Here is a 15753-nt window from a genome sequence, read left to right as displayed (position 1 = left end):
CCTAGCCTACCTAGTTGGACACCCTCACAACCTTGGCTGCACCTTAAGAACCTGTCCATTAAAACCACAAACAGTGTTTAAGAAATCATCTGACTGAGCAGTATCCTGAAGGGAAACAGCTGGAGATTTTATCCTTGGTGATTATGGCAGTGCACGCTTTCATATGCGTCATACTGAGTACAGGTGCTGGTGAATTTAATGATCCACACAGTGTTCAAAAGCAATTAAGAAGGCTAACAGAATGGTGAGTTATAAAGCACAACGTGTAGAGTACAAGTCCAAGGAGGTCATGTTCAAGTTTCATAATGCACTGGTGAAGCCTCAATTGGAGTAATGTGTCTCAGTACTGTGTATCAGTTTTGATCTCCAAGCTAAAACAAGGACATAGAATCTCTAGAAAATGTCCAGAGAAGAATTGATTTCAGGACAATAGGGGATGAGTTATGAGGAAAGATTAAAAGAACTGAGCCTTTTCAGTTTAAGTAAAAGAAGATTAAGAGGAGACATGATTGCTTAAAATTATGAAAGGAATTAGTCTAGTGGATCGAGACGGCGACTTTAAAATGAGTTCATCAAGAACATGGGGACACCATTGGAAACTTCTTTTCTTCACTCAGATAACTACAGACACATAGAATAAGTGACCTAGTTGTGTGGTAGCCAGTTGGACTTTAGGGACCTTCAAAACTCATTTATTTTGGAATAATTAAGTGGATAGGACTGGCAAGCTTTGTTGGTCTGAATGGCCTGTTTTCGTTTAGTTTTAGTCATTATCTAAAAAAACATATAAGGGTAGATTTTAGTGTTAAGAATAGTATCGTATAGTAATGGTGACTGAAAGTTTAAGCAAAGACAACTTTAATACAAACAGGCAAAAGTTTTCCATTCTTCCAGAATGAATGCTTGTGCTTCTGTAATAAGCTTCTCTTTGCGGGCTTCACAGTGTCTGAGGTACGCAGATCTGTCAGAGGCTAAAAGCTGTCCTTGCTGCAGCTGGATACTTCTGTCCCTTTTAGAGGACATCTCCTCTTTATTCATTTACAACCCAGGCGGCAGAATAAAGTAAATATCAAATGCCAGCATGCGGAGAAGATAAGAAATGTTTATTCACTCAATATAGATTTAACATGCTAAATATGCCATAATCAGAAGCAAATAAAAAGGCAAATAATTCTGGTAAAAATCACACCGTAAAACCAGGATATTTCTAGGAACTGTCACAGATGGCTGAGGTGTGACAACGTTCGGTGAGGCTCTTCTCTTGCGTTTCTGCACAGTATGAATCTTCTGATCTTTGTGTTTTTCCTCTTTGTGGTTTCACTTGTAGTTGTTGACATTTTAAAGGGTGTTAGGGCCAAGGTGAGTAGCCCTATGTCATCTTGCCAGACTATATTAGTACATGTTCACAAGGTGTTCACACTCGAAGGTAGTCAAAGATTCAAGGACTTCGCTTTTAAAATGGAAGAAAGTCCAGAAAAAGGACCAGTTTACCATTGAAATGTTGACCGATTGCCCATTTGCGGTTTTCATTTCTAATGTCATCTGTCTGCTAGACATGTCCAGTTCTTTGTGGTTAACTACAAGTTTAATCGAGATCAGAAGTTCAAGTAAGACAAAATAAAAATTGTAAAAGTCACACTTCTATGCTGCAAAGTCACAATTCTATGCTGCAGCCATCATTCAGAAAATGATTTTAACAGAGAAACTTAAAAGGAAACAAAGATATCTAAAACGCCCTGAAGCAACAATCTTGATTATTTCTATTACATCTTAAAATCATATTCCCTAACACCTATTAATGATGAAATGTTTAAACCTAAATGAACTCTATAAGTGAAGTTAAGTTAATTGTAGTATACAGACATGAACGTCCATTCAGCTGTTCTGGAGTCATGACTGGTTTTTGTGGTGTTGGTTCTTCCGAGTACGACTCCTCAATGCAATTCTTGAAACTTCATGAAGCCTACATTTCAAATTGCATGAAAAATAAAGTAAATACAAAATTTTGTGGAAGTAGACAAAGCTGTTTTTGAAGGATGTGTAGTTTTTATGTTGGTATCCCAATGTGTATGTCATTGTGGCTTGGCTGCCCAATGCATCTGTCATGTGATCCGACACCCTGTGACATATACTGGAAGTAGAAGATTCAGAAAATGGATGGAAAATCAAATCAAATAAAGCGGTTGTTAGCTTTTTTGAAATCAACAATGTAATTTTTTAAGTTCTTAGATTTAGTCTGAGGGACACAAGAGCTTGCGTGAGGAAATTGTGCAAATGTAAGAATAAGAAGATCATGCAATGAAAGCATATGACAGGTTAAAATAGTAACAATTATATTTGTGTTCATGTATCTTCAGAATCTGTTTGTAATTCTAAAAAGCTGCAGTTGGAATTCAAATAAAATGATTTACCAAACATGTGAAAGTAAGCCTGTCCCTAAACCTCCTTCTATATTGGCTGTTCTGATGCGTCAATAGTCACATTAGTGTATAAAATTCCTTTCCAAGTTCCCTCTTCAGTTATGATTGTTTCAGTGCCATTGCAATCGATTTTCTTAATTTTAGCTCTAAATGGAACAACAGCATTATCATTTTTGTTAACAATTAACTGAGCCACAACCTTTTTCTTTGATGGAACAGTAATTGTGGTCTCATCAGCAACTGTTATTGTCTTCTCCAAGGTAGAGGATTTCTGATATGATCCATTGTAAGACACTGTGGCACTACACTTTACAAATAGTACATCAAAAGACAACGTTGAACTGAAACCCCAAGCGTGGTTCCAGGTGGTCGTTTCACTGGTTCTGTCAGTCCAAGACAGTTTGAAAGTGTGACTTTGATTAATGCTGGTATTGTTAGTGTAGGCTTGTTCTGTTACAGCAGTAGGTGTTTTGATTTTGTCTGGCTGAAAATCTTTGACTTCAATACTGAGGATTGTAAAAGATGGTTCGACAACATCGCCAATGCTTACGTCATATTTACAACACTCATCTGGCCCTTCTTTTGCTGCCTCGATATTCTGTCTCTCTCTCTGTATTCTACTCACATACAATCCATTGTCAGCTCTGAGGAGGATCTTATTGTTGTCAGTAAAGACACTAAATTTACAGTAATCATCTGGGGAAGACTTCATTGGTCTAATGTACTGAATGCCACCTTCATCATATCTACTCAGATATTTTCCCCTTGGATCTTTCAGAAGGACTTTCCCATCTGGGCATTTTGAGACTTGAAATTTGCACCACTGGTCTTTGTTTGCTTTTGCAGGTTCAAGGTACATCGACTCATTAGTTCCTATGCAGCTCAAGAAGTTTCCATTATCAGCCTTCAGAGCAACTCCCTCCTGCTTATCGATGTACATGTCCAGCGGGCCAAGTGAACTTACTATGGGCTGCAAATGAAAGACAAAAACCCATATATATATATATATTAATTGTAACATGTACTAGTTACTGTGTTCATATTATTAATAGTAACATTTATATTTTTGACAACAGAAAATACAAATATTTAACGATTATCAAAACATAAAATGTATAGGAGCATTTAATAAAAACATTTTCGAAAATACTGACAAAAAAATATGAAACAGGATATTGTCAATTTTTGTGATATACTGTGAGATGAAAAATCCCACCACACAACTTTATTATACAGTCTTTGTTATACGGTATAATCCGTTATTTAGCAGTTAAAGAATAACTTTGGCATTTTTCAAGTTGATGTTATTTCTTGACAACCATGGTATGTAACCATTTGCTTTATGACATTGCAGTCTAAAGTTAAAAGTTTTCTATAAAAATTCTTTGTACATGTATGAAAATAAATGTGGTTCTGATTCTGATTCAAAAATTAAAATAAAGTTCTTACCCACATTTGTGTTTTATAATGATGGCAATGGGGCATGGAGCACCACCGGAAATAAAAGCCTTTCCGAATGCTCACTTTGAAGTGGCAAATATTTTGATATTTTTATTTTTATAAACATAGTTTCCATGTTTACAATGCTAAAGGGATTGGAAAATAATAATTTCATCCATATTCCGGGTATTGTGTTTCTTGAGCTAAGGATGTGTTTTCTGTTTGCTTGTATGATAGTAGTAACTTCTTGGGAGGAGTTCTCACATAAATATGGAAGTAAATCAACACGATGCCAAACACCCGGCAGAAAAGGTTTATATTAATTTTATTGTTTGAGAGAAAACCAGAACCCCAAACCCTTTTCTGTGTCGTTTCTCTTTGCTTACAACAGTTCAACAAAAAAAAAATAATTCAAAATAGAAACTGAGAGGAAAACTGAAACATTAGATACAATGCAGTAGCATAAAAATCAATGCTTCAGTCTAAACAAGTACTGAGATGCCCCAACACAGATAGCTGTTTCAACGTTAGATATGTTTAAGTCACTCACCATTATTGCAGCTATTGGACAGTAGTCAGTTACCTGAAAGAGAAAAGCAAAAAAAAAATTAATCCAAGTTGGTTCAAAGTTATTTATTTATATTTTAGAGTTTCGTGAAAAAACAAAAACCCAAAAACGAAACATTTAGGTTTTCAAAAATGTTTTAGGTGACCCAGCATTGTACTTTCGTGCAGGGTCGCGACTCACCGTTTGGGAAACGCTGCTGTAAGAGATTAGAACATTAGAACAATTTTGGTAAAAGCGGAACATTCATTCCATCAAAGCTCATCAACCCATTATTCTGACTATTACACTCATTAATCTATAAATCACAAAGGATGTGAGGAGTTTAACTATGTTTTTAGGGGTGTCATAAATTTATGATGTTTCAGATATGTTTTGTAATGGCAGAGTCTTGGCAACACTGGGGATGTTTGCATTTATTAGCGTAGCCCAAGTACTTTTTAAACTGTGCATTAAGGATGGTGACATAGGGGAGAAGGTTGGGACAGACAAGGTTTTATAATGTAAATCATAGTGGTATCAATGAACCTAAACAAGAAAACTTTCATGACAGAAAAAATATTTAACAGATTTAAAATTCAAATTCAGTAAAGAAAAATTAGCATAGCTGAGCCAAAAAGGCTTACGAGTATTGCAAATAAAGTATTTGTACTTGAGATATCTTTAACTGTACAAAAATATTAGATTACGCTGCAACAGTAATATAATTATGGTAAAATCTAATAGATCTTTATACTGTACTGTATACTTTATACTGAAAGACTGTAATATGAATCATTGCCTGTTCCAGTGAGGAAGCCACTTCATCTACTCTTCATCTGGCCCTGTCCCATCTGGACAAACAAGACACTTGTGCTCGAAGTCTGTTTATAGAAGTAAGTTCAGCATTCAACACCATCATCCCCCAGAAGCTGAGTCTGCGAGGCTACAACTAATCCTTATGCATCTGGAACATGGACTTAACTACGGAGAGTCCCCAGGAAGTCCATATCAGAAACAACATCTCCAGTACCATTACGCAAAGCACGGGCTCCCCCAGGACCGTGTTATTTGTCCCATTTCTGTTCACTTTGCTGACTCACAACTGTACAGCTGTGTACAGCTCTAACGCCATCATTAAGTCTGTCAGCTGATGACGCAATGGTGTTAGGCTTCATTGGGAATGGTGTGCACCTGTCAACTGACCTTAGTAATTAGCACCACCTCCACAGTAAAGAAGGCACAGCAGCGTCTCCACTTCAATTTAAAAGCTACGGAGGGCAAGCCTAACTGCCCTTATTTTCACCACATTCTACAGGGACATTTTGACTAACTGCATCATCGCCTGGTTTGGCAACTGCAGTGTCTCTGACTGCAACTTCCTAAAACAGATATTACAGAGAGCAGACAATATCATTGGGACATTGCGGCACTCCATTAAAGACAACATTATCCAGTATTGCTTCTCAGACCTCACAGTATTGTAAAGGACCGCTCCTATCCTTCCCATGAAGTCTTTTCCCCACTTCTATCTATCTATCTATCTATCTATCTATCTATCTATCTATCTATCTATCTATCTATCTATCTATCTATCTATCTATCTATCTATCTATCTATCTATCTATCTATCTATCTATCTATCTATCTATCTATCTGTTGTTTTAGTCATAGATGTACAACTTAGCTACAAGCTTATATAATAAATAAATAAATCTTACCCAGAAATACACACAAGTTAAACTTGTAAACTTGATTTTTTTTCAGCTTCTCAATGAGACTCAGTCTGTCTGGTGCTTCTGACCTCCAGCTCAGCCAGGACACTTCTACCACTCAGGTTAAAACTTTGCTCTTTTTATCTAATTTTTTGCCCTTTTCTGATTGGTCAACACTCCATTTGGCCCAAAGCTTTTACTTTGTTGTGTTTTGCCAGTCACATGGCTCTTGAAGATATTTACTCATCTTATGCATGTCTGAAATTTATTTGAAATAATTCAAACATGCAAGCAAACCGGTTTAGCTTTCTCATATCATATTAAAGTACGACCCTCCTGTTGTCTTTAACTAGACTCTGAAACTATTTAAATATCTTCCACTTGCTATGTATAGTATATGCCTAACAAACCAATCTTTTTGAAATTACTTTATAGCTTTAATAATACTTTTCATTTCTATAGTGATTTATTCACTATGTAAAATGCTTTATAAACTCCAGAGAGGAGCCAGGACACTTATTAATGAACCACTCCATTTTCTTTATTAGTTTTGCTGATATTTGCCTTACTTTAACCCTTTAAACTCAGCCCCAATGTTTTGGACCCACCATCAGGACTAAGCAATAATGAAAATTGTTTCATTTTTTTTAAAAAAACAGAATAAATTCATGAGTTTCTGCAATTTTTTTTTCTTCCTTCAAAGATGTTCATATTGCTTCATCACATCAATAACACCTGGACTTCTTGACCATCCTGATTGAATTGTGTACAATTTCATGGACAGGCTATTATCTACTAAATGTGCGCGAGTGGAGTTTCAGATTTTAAATGACACCACATACCACCTTCTATGTTTTCCACTTTCTCATTTTCAGAACATATTCCTTTTTTGTAACTCTTGCAACTAATGGTGTCGTAATTAGGAATCACAGTATAATTTCTTTACCACCTCTACATGTTCTGACAGAGCACAATATGTCCTTCAAAATGATACACAGGCCAGGGTCCTTCAATAATGGATATTTACGCTATGGATACATACAGTATTAGAAAGCAGTAAAAGAGGAGAAAAAGAATCCTGTTTTTGTACTGCTTCAGAACAGTAAAACAAGACATACTAACTGTACATATTCATTTTTTCTGGGTGTTTCTGACAGATTCACTGACTCTTTTACAGTGTTAGGAAGCTTATTTCAATAGCCATGAAAATATGAACATTCAAAGTACATTTTTTTGATAATAATGTTACTGAATTTAGCAACCTATTCTGGTGCAACATATGACTACAACATGACTAATTCTCCTGATGTAAACATTCTAAAAGAGAATTGTATGAGCTTTATTTTGAGGGGTAGAGCATGAAAATTCAGTGAAGGATGATAAAGTTATAGTCATTTAAATCAAAATAGCAGGAAATGGACATTAATGGGGCTGACATTAAAGGGTTAAGGCATAAAGGGACACTGATGGTTTAATGCCTGAGTATTTTTTTTTATATTTTATTTATTTTTTACAAAATCCTTGAACAAAATGGTACTCGTATACATAAGTAGGTACCAGGCAGAGGATCAGAACTGACAAGGTAGTCTTCTCCGAAGTTCTGCCTGTGCCACATGCCAATCCAGGTAAGACTGAGGAGATTAGAAGGCTTAACGCGTGGCTCATATTTTGGTGTAGGATAGAAGGGTATAGGTTTATGGAGCATTGGGACTACTTTTGGAACAGATGGGACCTGTTCCACCACAATGGGTTCCATCTGAAGCAGAGGGGTACCAATGTTTTGGTGATGAGTAGGTTAGTTGAGGATTGTTTAAAATTTGGAATGAGGGGACAGAGAATTCAGGACAGGCTAGGTTTAGAAATGTACACAGTGGAACAAGAAATAGTGTAAAAATAAAAATGTATAGTAATGTAAATTCTAACCCAAAGTTTAAATACAAAACTACAATGAGTACCACCTAAAAATAGTTTGCCTTAATGGTAGAAATAACAAAAATTAGACAAGTGACAAGAAGAGATGACTTGACTGGATTCTTTGCTCACCCGTTACGATAGGTGGCAGCATCCCTGGGTTTTGATTTACATTTGGACAACTGTAGGTCATGCTGGGATTCGTAGTCCTGTGGGACAGCCCCTGTTTTTTTCCCTGTAGGTGCTACTAGGGGGTTCTGTGTGAATTTTTCATTCCTGTGTACTGGGACTTCCATGTGACTTGGAAATACTTCCAATGGATCATGTCTGAGCACTGGAAGTACTCCTGGGTCGTAGATGAAAAGAGTTACTCTACTTCACTACAGGGAGCCAGAGTTGAGAGGGAGTGGAAGGAGAGGAAGAAGGAGAGGGAGAAGGAGAGGGAGAAGAGCAAATTATGTCTTAAGTTTGTGCTTGTGGATAACCTTTGGGGGTATTCTCTTAAAATAAACCTTTTTATTGAACCTGGGACTTGTGTTGGTGCTGTTGTGTTTGAGGACTTGAGGCTCAGTGATGCCCTCTACTGGTCACAGTGTGCTTATCTAATACTGGCATAGTCTTCTGCTGGCCAGACATGGAAGAGTAACACAAGTAGTGAGGTTGCACCACAACATCTAAAGGAAACATCTGTCAGGGACAAATTCAGGATGGCCTTCTCTTGCACCTTGGGAAAAATCAGAAACATGGAGTCAAAATGACCTATTCAAGTTAAAACAATCTGTGGTGAGAAAAGGCAGTAGTCATTATGGCTGCAACCCTCATCGTTTTGTAGTGTTATAATATTTATGCTGGAATACTGTTTATAGTTACAATGCCCACTGCCAGTTATTTGTTCATGGTGTCTGATCTCCATATTTAATAGGGCATTATGCAGCCCCCAGTATTCCAGGTTTGGTTTTGGCTTCAATTGCTGGATGTCCTGTTCTTTTTTTCTTCACACCTCTGCTTTGATTTTGACTACTCTTTGTCTTTGCCTCTGAACACTTATGAAATTTCATCTCCTGATTCTACTTTTGGGTGTTTGACTTGAATTTTTACATCATTGGACAAGAGTCAGCTGCTGACATCAAGGCTTGATCTCTACTGGTGATATTATTAAAAGACAGACAGAAAGGTAACTTTGAGGCACTCTGGTGGATGCGTCGTCCTCCTTAGAGTAAGTTCCAGACTCATTTGTGGGCTCTGCAATGAATAAATCATTTTGTACTGTCAAGCCCACAGTGGTGAAGTAGATCTGAGATTGAAAAGTATGCTGCATTGGCAACTGTGGGGGTGTTTTAACTAACGTACTTGATTGCATGTAAGGCTGGGTCAGTGCATTGAGACTGACAAACTGGCATTGCGGTTCCCAAAAACCAAGACCAAAAGGGTGAACTCCAATTACCAAAGCATCAGACACTGAATCCTTTCTGGAAAAAATGGTGGTAGGGGAGTGGAACAGAAACCCCACCTGAAAGCTGAATGTCAGATTCGCATCAGGTCATCTCTTGGTTTTTGTGTTCTATTGTCGCATTTGCTGTGTACACTGAATTGGTTAACAAATGAGTGAGATATGACTGGAATGAGCATTATCACCCCATAATCTGAGTTTATGTTACTCTTCTAACTGAAATTGATTGGCTACAGTTAATGAATAGTGAACAAAAATGGAGGATGGGAATAGCTGCAGGTTTCCATTTCACCAAAAATACTTAAAGGTGCATCTCAATAAAAGTACCAATACCTGGTTTAATGACCACTGTGCTTGATTGGCCAGCAAACTCGCCTGACATAAACCCCATAGAGAATCTATGAAGAGGAAGATGAGAGACACCAGACCCAACAATGCAGATGAGCTGAAGGCTGCAATCAAAGCATCCTGGGCTTCCATAACACCTCAGCAGTGCCACAGGCTGATCACCTCCATGCCACACTGCATTGATGCAGTAATTCATGCAAAAGGAGCCCCGACCAAGTATTAAGTGCGTACATGGACATACTTTTCAGTAAGTCACCATTTCCGTATTTAAAATCTTTTTTTTTAATTGGTCTTATGTAATATTCTAATTTTCTGAGATACTGAATTTTGAGTTTTCATTACCTGTAGGCCATAATCAGCAAAATGAAAAGAAATAAACACTTGAAATATATCACTCTATGTATAATCAATCTATCTATCTTATATATAAACGTCTATGTTTGTGTGTCTGTCTGTCTCTCCGGCCCGGAAGTGAGAGGTGCAGTCGGGTTAAGGGCTCCACCTCTGAGGAAACAGAAAACTCGCTTAGTCGCTAATAACACAAGCGAGGCCAGCACTTCAGAAAAACGAAACCTCAGAAGAAAGATAAAGTCGCTTAACCACTATCGTCGGCAAAATGGTATCCCTTTTACTTTTCCTCCCGCCACTAATGCAACATGAATCCTCCTAGGAGAGAGACGCCTAGAGTAATTCCCTTCAATTACCTGACATCTCTGCATTTCAATTTTTTTTCTGCCAATTTCAATAGTTTCTAAGACTCTGAGCTTTTTACAGCACAGGCTTACACAGTTAGTATAATATATGAGTTTCACTTTTTGAATTGAATTACTGAAATAAATAACTTTTCGATGATATTCTAATTTATTGAGATGCACCTATAAATTTATATTAAACACCTTATTACCTGCTTTAAGGTTATGTGATCACACATACAAAAACTTGAGAGTGGTCTCCCCTAGACTTTCTCGTATACTTCTCATATATAAGGATGGACATCTGAGGATTAAACTGCAAGACAATGATTGTATCCATGTGTCTGCGTGGATTTCCTCCCACAGTCCAAAGACATGCAAGTTAGGTGCATTGGCGATCCTAAATTGTCCGTAGTGTGTGCTTGGTGTGTGTATGTGTGTACTGCGGTGGCATGGCACCCTGCCTGGGATTTGTTCCTGCCTTGCACCCTGTGTTGGCTGGGATTGGCTACAGCAGACCCCGGTGACCCTGTGTTAGGATATAGCGGGCTGGATAATGACTGACTAACTGACTGATTAAGTTTGTGTTGCAATTGCTGGGTACATTTTCTTTAATTTTTCACTTAAGTTGGCACTTAAGTCTTCAATCTGAGGAAGGTTAAGAATGATTTAAGATGCAAAGAGGTAGGAGAAGGTGGTAGTGAATGAGAAAGGCGCCGGTACGCATGTGCTTTGTGGCCATCTTGCTGGCCACTGCCAAGAGTTGATTCTACAATTAAATAAAATAAAAATAAAAAAGGAATAACCTTGGATGTCAATCATCACCCTGAAAGAGGATAATAATAATAATTCTTTGCATTTATATAGCGCTTATCTCACTACTCAAAGCGCTCAGCAATTGCATGATAAGGACATTGCTCAAGGGCCCAACAGAGCAGAGTCCCTTTTGGCATTTACGGGATTCGAACCGGCAACCTTCCGATTGCTAGTGCAGATCCCTAGACGTCATGTAGTATATATGTACCAAATTTCAGGTCAATAAGTCAAACGGTTTGCGAGCTAAAGGTGATTTAAATCCTGGACAGGCAAACGAACAGCCACGGTAAGGTATTATATATAAAGATATTATGTACATTAAAGAACCATCAACAACAAATCAAATCAAATGAATAATATATTGAACTGTTGAATTGTTATAAAAGTAAAGTTGAATAAATTGGACTCTGCAGCTGCATGAATAACCAAAAAAAACAAAACGAGTTTGTGTTCAGGTAAAGTACCAATTCCTGTTGAAGGATTTAGCCCAAAAGTTATTACAAATCTGCAATTTTGGTGTAACAACCACATGCCAAATTTCATCCATCTATCTCGTTGCTTTTTTGAGTTATCGTGTTTACACACACAGACAGACACAAACACACACAGACGTAATTCCAAAAAACTGTATTTTCGGACTCAGGGAGGTTTATAACGTCAAGATCCATCAAAATGTCAAAGGTCGAATATTTTCATGATTACTATACTTCGTATACAAGAAAGTAAAAACAACGGAGCTCTTGACCCCTCGTATTACTTTCCTTATTTTTTTAACACCTACTCTTATAAAAACTCCACCCGCATCCCACCTTCAGAATGATCTGGATGTTAGGCTTGCTGTTTTATACTCCCATTCCAACAGTTTATGACTTTCATAGGTAGGTGTGGATGTGATTGACAAGATGGCAAAGCTCTACACAGTGAAAGGAAGGAGATGCAGGTGGCCTGTCACTGTGTTTTATAAAATGATAGAATTGGTTGCATTTAACCTCCGTGCATTTTGAATTCACAACTCTTAAGCAACAAAGAAGGCAGGGTTTTATGGACTTGGCATGAGAGCTTCGCAATAACCACATGATGGTCAAGGTGTCTGCAGCATTGAATGAGACAGTCACTTATGATTCAAATTCCCCTTGGGTGCCTGTTGCTGCCAGCCAAACAGTGCAATGTCGAGTAGGAAGATGTAGTTGTGATAAGATAAAGGAAAACTGTGAAAAGTGGCACCATTTTGTGTGCAGCAACTGTGCAAAGAAGTTGCAAAGAATTTGTGTTGACTGCTGATGTGCTTTGTAATCACCCAAACTGTCAGTTTGCCACAGAAAGATATTCACATTAAAATAAACTGTGGAAAATTGCGATAGTGGTTATACATTTTATGAGTGCACAGGTGAGAACTAATACACGAAGAAAACGATCTGCAGGCTGCACACAACGCTACACATTAGTAACTCAAAAACATGTAGAAATTGTCCATAAGAAAACTTATAAAATCATTTGGCAAATAACAGCAATTAAAACGGTCATCCAAGGTGAGCTCCCAGAAATGTAGCACTCCCAGAGATAATCTGGCTCATTATTCAGTGTGCATAGGGTAGATTTATGCACATCAAATAATACAAGCCCCTCAGGTTCAAGTCTTGAACATAACAGTTAGCACTACTGTGGTTATTATTTATAGTAATATTATATGAACACACACCCTTAAGTTTTCCTGTGTAAACATGACTAAATAAAGAAACCTAACCTAACCTAACCTAACCTAACCTAACCTAACCTAACCTAAGTTGTTTACTCTATAGCCTTCTTATCATACATAAGTACACACACGTTCACAGTTACATGAAATCTTGTGGTAGGAGAACTGTCACAACAGACACACATCCAGAGACCTTTTCCCAATGACAGTATTGACGACTGATAAGGCTGCATTCACTCTCTATAAGTAGAAGCCAAGAATGAGTGTCTGCCGTCTCTGCACCAGCACATGAATATGTGCCTAAGAAGCAAATACTTTCAGTCGAAATGATTACAGGCCCATACCACTGACATCTGTAACAATGAAGTCATCTAAATGTCTGACTCTTCAGCATTTCTAATCTGTCACAGATTCTCTTCTTGACCCGCTACAGTTTGCTTACCACACAGTTGACGACGCAGTAAATATGGCTCTCCACTACTTCTTGCAGCATTTAGATTCTCCAGCTACTTACTCCAGGATATTATTTGTGGATTTCAGTTCCACATAACAAACTTCTTAGTATGAGTGTGGACTTTTCCCCATGTCTCTTCATCTTGGACTTTCTAAGTAACAGATGTGAGACAATGAAGATGAGTGAATATCAGTCAGGGCTCCTGATCTTGAGCACAGGTCCCCTCAGGGTTGTGTTCTGTGTCCTATCCTGGTCTTTTCTGTTTGTACACCAATGACTGCACTTCCAGAGACCTGTCTGTTAAAATGCTAAAATTTGTTGATGACACCACGCCGTCTGGTTTGATCACAGACAGGGATAAGATGCCAAAACGGAGTAAGGTGGACTGACTGGCCTGTTGGTGCACCCTTAACAATCTGAACTTGAATTCCCTGAAAACAGTGAAAATGATTTTTCATTTTAGGAGACACTCTTTATTTCCTACACCCTAATTATTAATGATGTCACTGTCAACAGGGGAGAATCAATTTCTTGGCCCTCTTATCACTTATAATCTGACCTGAGGTGAAAAGGTAACTGGTCTTATCAGAAGATTAACCTGTCCCAACCATTGCTGGTGCAGTTTTATGGAGCAGTTATTGAAAGTCTCCTCACTTTCTCAATAACAGTCTGGTATGGAAATGCATCTGCTCACTTGCAACGTAAGCTACAGTGCGTTATTCCGACAGCAGAAAAGATTGTAGGCCTGAAACTGGACTCCACTTAGGTCCTGTAAACATCAAGACCTAGGCAACATGCTGGAAAAATAAGTAAAGATTACATTCAAGCAGTCAATTGTCTCTTTTACTACCATCAAGGAAACATTACTGGTTACTAATGGCAAGAAGTACTCCTAGTAGGCATAAAACGGTTTCTTTGCATCTGCATTCTCTTTTTCTGTTATTTCCTAATTTTATTTCTCCTTCATGCAGTATAAGTTGTTTTGTTTTATATAGGACTTACCTCGTATATTACTGAGCAGGAGTGCAATGCTGCTTTACCTTACTGTGTTACATATTTCTGATTACTATAAATAATGTGATGGCATCATTTACTGTTTATTGTGCTGTTTAATTCCATGTACCTTGTTTGTGTATGGATGTAAGACCAAGAGAAAGTCTTAGCAACTCTGTTATATGCCAATAAAGATCAAGTTCTAGAGAAGGGAACTAAACAAAGTGACAGACTACAATTGCACCAAGGCATTTAGTTCTCTATATGATTTAAACAGCTCACTTTTGGAAATAAACATAAAAACTCACCTTTTTATATTTATGACTTCTGTATGTAGAAGTGGATGTGACTGACAAGCTGGCAATGCTCTACACAATATAAGGAAGGAGCTGCAGGTGGCCTGCTGCTGTTTTTTATAACCTACTTGAATTGGAAGCACTTAACCTCCCTGAATTTTGAATTCGCAATGCTTGGGCTAGAAAGAAGGCAGCTTATTATGGAGTTGGCATGAGAGCTTCGCAATAACCACATGATGGTAAAAGTGTCCGCATCATCGTATGAGACAGTTGCTTGTGATGCCAATTGTCCTTGGGTGCCTGTTTCTGCCAGCCAAACGAGCCCAGGGATTGTTTCTGCCTCCTGCAAGATTCTTGCTGGAACACACAAGTGGCCCTGAATGGAATCATTTAATGCAGCAGAACTGTGTCTGTCAAATGTACCAACCACCAATTCCTGTCCTTCCATGTTTTTTCTCCACGTAACCAAATGCCACACAATGAGCTCTGTAATAAAAGTAAAACCAGCTGTAAGCTTAGAATGCTGATTCTTCTAAATTTTTATGGAACATTGAAAAATCTAAGTTATACATGTTGAATTATTCCATCTATATGGGGTTGTGCCAGTTCCCAAAAAAGAATAAAAAAATAAGAAAATTATAGCGCAACGCAGAAACAATCCCTGGATACCCCATCGCCAGGTCATCGGTACCGCTGTGCCACCGCTCCATCACATGTTTAATTATTAACAGTATACATTATTTAAATGAAGTTAACTATTTATCTGTAAAATGTTATGCATATACTGTACTTTAATGGATGTTATCATACAAATGATATCAAGTATATATCCTAGTATTTCAGCAGCACACAGCTCTAAGAGGATAGCTCTTGGAAATCTAAATCAACTTAGATGTCAGTCATCATCATCTGTAAATACTAACACTATTGAATTGAACTGAACTCCTTTATTGTCATTGTATGGTACAATGATATTGA

General features: G+C 37.8%; 2 protein-coding genes and 2 long non-coding RNA genes across 8 annotated transcripts in view; 2 read left to right on the top strand and 2 right to left on the bottom strand.

Moving 5' to 3' along the window:
* LOC127527034 (uncharacterized) overlaps positions 1-15753 on the bottom strand; it is a 335886-nt gene that overhangs the window by 20065 nt on the left and 300068 nt on the right. The gene's annotated exons all lie outside the window — the stretch shown is intronic.
* LOC114647810 (uncharacterized) overlaps positions 1-15753 on the top strand; it is a 195898-nt gene that overhangs the window by 107799 nt on the left and 72346 nt on the right. The gene's annotated exons all lie outside the window — the stretch shown is intronic.
* The window catches only part of LOC114642197 (uncharacterized), a 124267-nt gene that overhangs the window by 57813 nt on the left and 50701 nt on the right, over positions 1-15753 (top strand). The gene's annotated exons all lie outside the window — the stretch shown is intronic.
* LOC114647815 (uncharacterized) lies at positions 3162-6224 on the bottom strand. Its single transcript, XR_007934387.1, has 3 exons — positions 6126-6224; positions 4411-4443; positions 3162-3390 (listed from the first exon to the last, which is right to left on the bottom strand). It is a non-coding gene; the product is annotated as an uncharacterized LOC114647815 (long non-coding RNA).

This window comes from Erpetoichthys calabaricus, chromosome 3 (genome assembly GCF_900747795.2).
Source record: "Erpetoichthys calabaricus chromosome 3, fErpCal1.3, whole genome shotgun sequence".
NCBI lineage: Eukaryota > Metazoa > Chordata > Cladistia > Polypteriformes > Polypteridae > Erpetoichthys > Erpetoichthys calabaricus.
The sequence above is the reverse complement of the archived record's forward strand: the minus strand, read 5'-3'. Positions and strand labels throughout refer to the sequence as shown.